The sequence below is a fragment of the Schistocerca gregaria genome, chromosome 2 (genome assembly GCF_023897955.1).
Source record: "Schistocerca gregaria isolate iqSchGreg1 chromosome 2, iqSchGreg1.2, whole genome shotgun sequence".
NCBI lineage: Eukaryota > Metazoa > Arthropoda > Insecta > Orthoptera > Acrididae > Schistocerca > Schistocerca gregaria.
Window position 1 is genome coordinate 499,963,947 of NC_064921.1, and position 5,900 is coordinate 499,969,846.

Here is a 5,900-nt window from a genome sequence, read left to right on the forward strand (position 1 = left end):
TTGCCTGGATCTTGGAGGGGTTGATACGAAGGAACCACTGGTTGTACCAAGTGGTGAACTGGTCGAAGTGGGTTTGGAGGTTGAAGTGGGGCCGTTGAAGGATAGGATAGAGTGCCAGGAAGGAGATGTTATCAGCATATTGGAGGAGGTGTACAGGTGGGCATGGCTTGGGCATATCAGAGGTGTACAGGAGATAGAGTAGAGGGGAGAGGACGGAGCCTAGGCGGACACCAGCAGTGGGATAAATGATACAAGAGTTGGTATTGTGGAGGGTGACATAGGAAGGACAGTGTGAGAGGAAGTAAGTGACCAGACAGACAAAAATGATAGGCAAGGCATAGGTTTGGAGTTTAAAGAGGAGACTGGGATGCCATACACGGTCATAAGCATTTTGGAAGTTGAGGGAAACAAATATGACAGAGCGATGGGAGTTAAGTTGGAGGGAAGGAAGGTGGATGAGGTTAAGAAGTTGGTCTTCAGTGGAGAAGGAGGGTCGAAAGCCACACTGGGTAAGGGGGAGGAGGTGGTGTTGATTAAGATGGTGATGGATATAACAGGAGAGGATGGATTCGAAGAACTTACTGAAGATGGAGGTGAGGCAGATGAGATGATAGGAAGAGGTGGCAGAAGGGGATTTGATGGGTTTGAGGAACAAGAGGATGCAGGAAGTCTTCCACAGGTCAGGGTAGAAGCCGGTGGAGAGGATGACATATAAATCTGTAAGGACAGTCAGGAAGGAGAAGGAGCATTCTTTGAGGTGGTGGTAGGTGACACAGTTGTGACCAGAAGCCATGTTGCATTTTGACTGGAGGATAAGTTTAATGTCTTGTGCTGTGATTGGGGTGTAAATGTCAGAGGGGGTAACTGCCCTAAGTATTGGAGATGGGGAGCGAGTGGAGCGACTGAGGTATCGGTGTGTTCCATGACAGTGGAGAAAAGGGAATAATCAAAGTGGGGATCATAAGGGACCAAGAAGACCTCAGGAAGGTGGGAAGTGAGGTGGTTTGCCTTACTGAGGTTGTCAGGAAGAGGGTGGCTGTTATGGAGAAGGGGGTAATGGGATGTGGAATGGGAAGCAGTAGTACTTGGAGGAGTTTATAGAGAGGGTAGCATTGAGTCATGTACAGGTCTGGTGCCAATCCTGGCATTTCTTTGCTGTCATTAGGTTCTGAATGTGTTGCTGGAGTTGCCTATGGTGGTGGAGTGTATTCCTGTCACTAGTGTGCAGGAGGGAGCGAAAGAGGCTGTGGGATTCATGGAGGAGGAGGACATTCTGTGGGGGGAGAGTGGGATGGTGGGAGTGGATGGTTTTAATAGGAACTTGGGCCTCCATGGCGTCAGTAACAGCCTTTTAAAGGAAGGATGAGGTGTGGGTGATGTTGTTGGGATGGTGATAGGTAGGAGGATGTTTTTTGACCTGGGTGGCAATGAATTCTCAGTGGGCATCCCAGTTAGTGCGACAGTAGTCATGGACTACCTTGGAAGGGGGTGCAGGGTGAGGAGCCAGAGGTGGGTGGAGATCAGACATTATGGTAAGAAGGACAGGGACGTAGTCACTACCTGTGGGATCAAGGATGTCTAGGGCGATATGCCCAAGGAGGTTGGCAGAGGCAACAACAACATCAGAGGTGGTGTTGCTTTCATGACAGGTGTGCTGAAGAAGAGGAACAAGGTCACCTTGGATCGTGGGGAGGAACTGATGCCACCACTGAAGGGTGGCAGGGGAGTGGCTGGGGATGTTGATGTCGGTAGCAATGACATAGGTGGAGAAGGTGCGGTCAATGTGGGAGATGAAGTCATAGGGAACAGGAGCAGTGAAGTGAACATAGATGGTGGTGCAGGTGATGGTGAGGGAAGGGATAAAGACGCTAAGGATGCGGTGTTCAGTGGGGTCATTGAGGAGGGGTTGTGGCCAGACGGGGATGTGAGCTCCCTGCCGCTGCTGGATAAGCAGCAGCCAGCAGCAAGTCATACTCTTAGCTCACTTATTTGTTTCATAGTTTAATTCTTAATTTATTTGCATGTTTTTGGATACTTGCGTAGTTTAATTCACTAGTTTATGGCATGTTATAGTAATTGAGAGTTGTAGCATGGTGTTTTAGTACCAGTATAGTGAAAATTCAGGTAGTCATCAGTCATCTGTTTGTTTTGAATGGCTTGTGAGATAAAAGAGAGGAAAAAAAAAACATTGTTAGAGATGGATAGGGACTGCGACTTGTGTATGGATTCAGGGGGAATTGGCCACTGTCCTTAAACACCTGGAAGCTGTGTTGGCTGTGGTCAACAGGCTCCAGGCGGTAGCCCTGGGCTGCATTGCTATCCCTTCACCCAAGGTGAGTGCTTTGTCACCACTGGAACCTGTAGCATTGCCTGGGATCTCTGATGCCACTGCACCCTTGGATTTGGATGTCCTTGCTGATCGACACTTGCCCGACAGTGATTGGCGAACAGTGGTGGGGTGCGAATCCCTGGGTGGAAGGCAAAAGTTGGTGCTGCCCTCAAGGCTATACCCTTATGCCACTGTAACAGGTTTGAAGTGCTGCCCACTGCTGAAAGTACTTCTCAGCCAGCAAGGGTGGCCTCGCCTGTTGCGGCAGAGGCTGGTCTTCCTGAGAGGTTCGGACAAGCGCAGATGGTGGGATTGCTTGTCACTGGGAGCTCCAATGTTAGGCGGGTGATGGAGCCTCCTAGGGATAAGGACAGGCTCCAGTCTCAAAGAGTGCAGGGCAAAGAAACAACGAGAATTGACCAAGCAACAGTCAGCATTGTAGTTGTAAATTGTCATAAGTGTGTTGGAAAAGTACCAGAGCTTCAAGCGGTGATAGAAAGCACTGAAGCTGAAATCGTTATAGGAACAGAAAGCTGGCTAAAGCTGGAGATAAATTCTACCGAAATTTTTACAGAGGTGCAAAGGATAGATTAAATAAAGTAGGTGGCGGTGTGTTTCTATCTTTTGGTAGTAGTTTATCTTGTAGTGAAGTTGAAATATATAGTTCCTGTGAATTACAATGGGAAGAGATTATACTCAACAGCCATACCAAAATAATAATTGGCTCCTTCTATCCCCCCCCCCCCCCCCCCCCCCCCCGACTCAGATGATATAATAGCTAAATGCTTCAAAGAATACTTGAACCTCATTACAAATAAGTACCCCACTCATACAGTAATAATTAGTGGAGACTTCAATCTACCCTCTTCCAAAATTGCACTAAATGCTTTTTGTGAGAATTACTTTGAACAATTAGTTCATGAGCCCACACAAATTGTAAATGTTAGCGAAAACACACTTGACCTCTTAGCCACAAATATTCCTGATCTAATAGAGAGCGTGTGATGGATACGGGGATTACTGAACACAAGGTACTTGTAGCGAGGCTCAAAACCATATCAACCAAAACCACTAAAAAAACACAAAATATATGTATTTAAAAAAGCAGATAAAAATTTACTTGATGCTTTCCTAAGAGAGAGCCTCCATTCCTTCCAAGCTAATTCAAAGATACAGTATCGACAGCAGTAGATACATTCATACCACATTAGTTAATAAGAGATGGGACTGATCCACCATGGTACACAAAACATGCCAGGACACTTGCAGAAACAACGAAAAAAGTATGCCAAAATTCAGAAGAACGCATGATCCCCAAGACTGGCAAAGTTTTGCAGAAGTTTGAAATTTAATGCAGACATCAATGCGAGATGTTTTTAATAGTTTCCACAATGAAATATTGTCTCAAAATATGGTAGAGAACCCAAAGAGATTCTGGTCATATGCAAATTATACCAGTGGTGAAAATCAGTCAATATAGTCACTGCACGATAGTGATGGAAATCGTTACTGATGAAGGTGCCACTAAAGGAGAGTTACTAAATACAGTTTTCCATAATTCATTTATGAAAGAAGACTAAGTAAATATTCCAGAATTCAAAACCAGAACAGCTGTTAGCATGAGTGACATAAAAGTAGATATCTTAGGTGCTGCGAAACAACTCAAATCACTTAAGAAAGGCAAGTATTCTGGTCCAGATGGTATACCAAACAGGTTCCTTTCAGAGTATGCAACCACAATAGTGCCTTTCTTAGCATTCATATACAACCACTCACTTGATGAATGGTCTGTTCCTAAAGATTGGAAAGTAGCACAGGTCACACCAATATTCAAGAAAGAAAATAGGAGTAATCCACTGAATTACAGACCCACATCACTGACCACAGTTTTCAGTAGGATTTTGGAGCATATACTGTACTCAAACATTATGAATCACCTTGAAGAAAATGACTTATTGATACATAACCAACACGAATTCAGAAAATATTGCTCTCGTGCAACACAGCTAGCTCTTTATTCCCATGAAGTAATGAGTGCTGTTGACAAGGAATCTCAGATCAATTCCATATTCCTAGATTTCCAGAAGATTTTTGATACCATTCCTCACAAGCGACTATTACTCAAATTGTGTGCATATGGAGTATTGTCTCAGTTGTGTGAGTGGATTCATGATTTCTTCTCAGAGAGGTGACAGTTTGCAGTGACAGACGGTAAATCATCGAGTAGCACAGAAATAATATCTGGCATTCCACAAGGTAGTGTCATGGGTCCTCTACTGTTCTTGAGTTACATAAATGATCTAGGTGATAATCTGAGCAGCCCCCTTAAATAGTTTGCAGATGATGCTGTAATTTAATGTCTAGTAAAATCATCAGATAAGATAAGATAATTTTATTGTCATTAGGCCATTACAGCAGTAGACAAAATTTTGTACAGTAGAATCATTACATTACTAAACAGAATACTAAAGCATTATTGAATTAAAATTCAATGTCCCAGTGAAAGAATTCTTTTAATGCATAAAAGAGGTTGGCAACAAGCCACTTATTTAATGTTTTCCTAAATTCAAACTGTGGAAGATCTTGTACTGTCTGCAGAACCTTATTAAATAGTTTATGGCCCACTAGCTCATAGCTATTGACTGTCTTTGCTAGTCTACAGTGTGATGTATATATGGACTTGTTTTTACTTGTGTTGCAACATGGATATCATTTCTATGTTTTACTTCATGTAGGTTATTTTTTTTTATAGATTAACACTTGAGATATGAATAGATTTATTACAGTCATTATTTTGAGTTTGGTGAACATGGCCTTACAATGTGCTTTATGCTGGGAACATGTAATGACTCTGATTGCTTTCTTCTGCAGAAGTAATATATTTTGAACATGGCTTGAGTATCCCCAAAGAATAAGTCCATATGACACAATACTTTGGAAGAATGGAAAATACAAAGTCTTAACCATAGGCTGCTGGTACATATTTTTTAAGACACCTTAATAAATAAATTACTCTAGACAGTTTGATACTAATATATTTTATGTGTTGTTCCCTGGACAATTTATTGTCTAAGTATATCCCCAAGAACTTTACATAGCTGGGACCATTAAAACGGCTTTTGTCCCTAAGCCTAAATAACATTTTTTGTGTTGAAAATCTCTTCGGGTTTGCTGCCGGATCCTAAAATCAACTTGACTCGATATTTCGGCGATCCAACTGGTCGCCATCTTCAGGAGAATGCTGCTTGCTGATGAGTCCCGCTGAGAACTGTTCTCAGCGGGACTCATCAGCAAGCAGCATTCTCCTGAAGATGGCGACCAGTTGGATCGCCGAAATATCGAGTCAAGTTGATTTTAGGATCCGGCAGCAAACCCGAAGAGATTTTCAAGACTTATTACGCCGGGAAAGCCTATGAAGTCACAACATTTTTTGTGTCTTGTTCTCATTCAGGAGAAAACCATTTGACTTAAACCAGTATTTTACTTGGGGAAGTGTATTGTCCACAGACTCTTTTAGCTTATTCAGGTCATAATTGTAGTTTAGGAAGCTTGTGTCATCTGCAAATAGGAC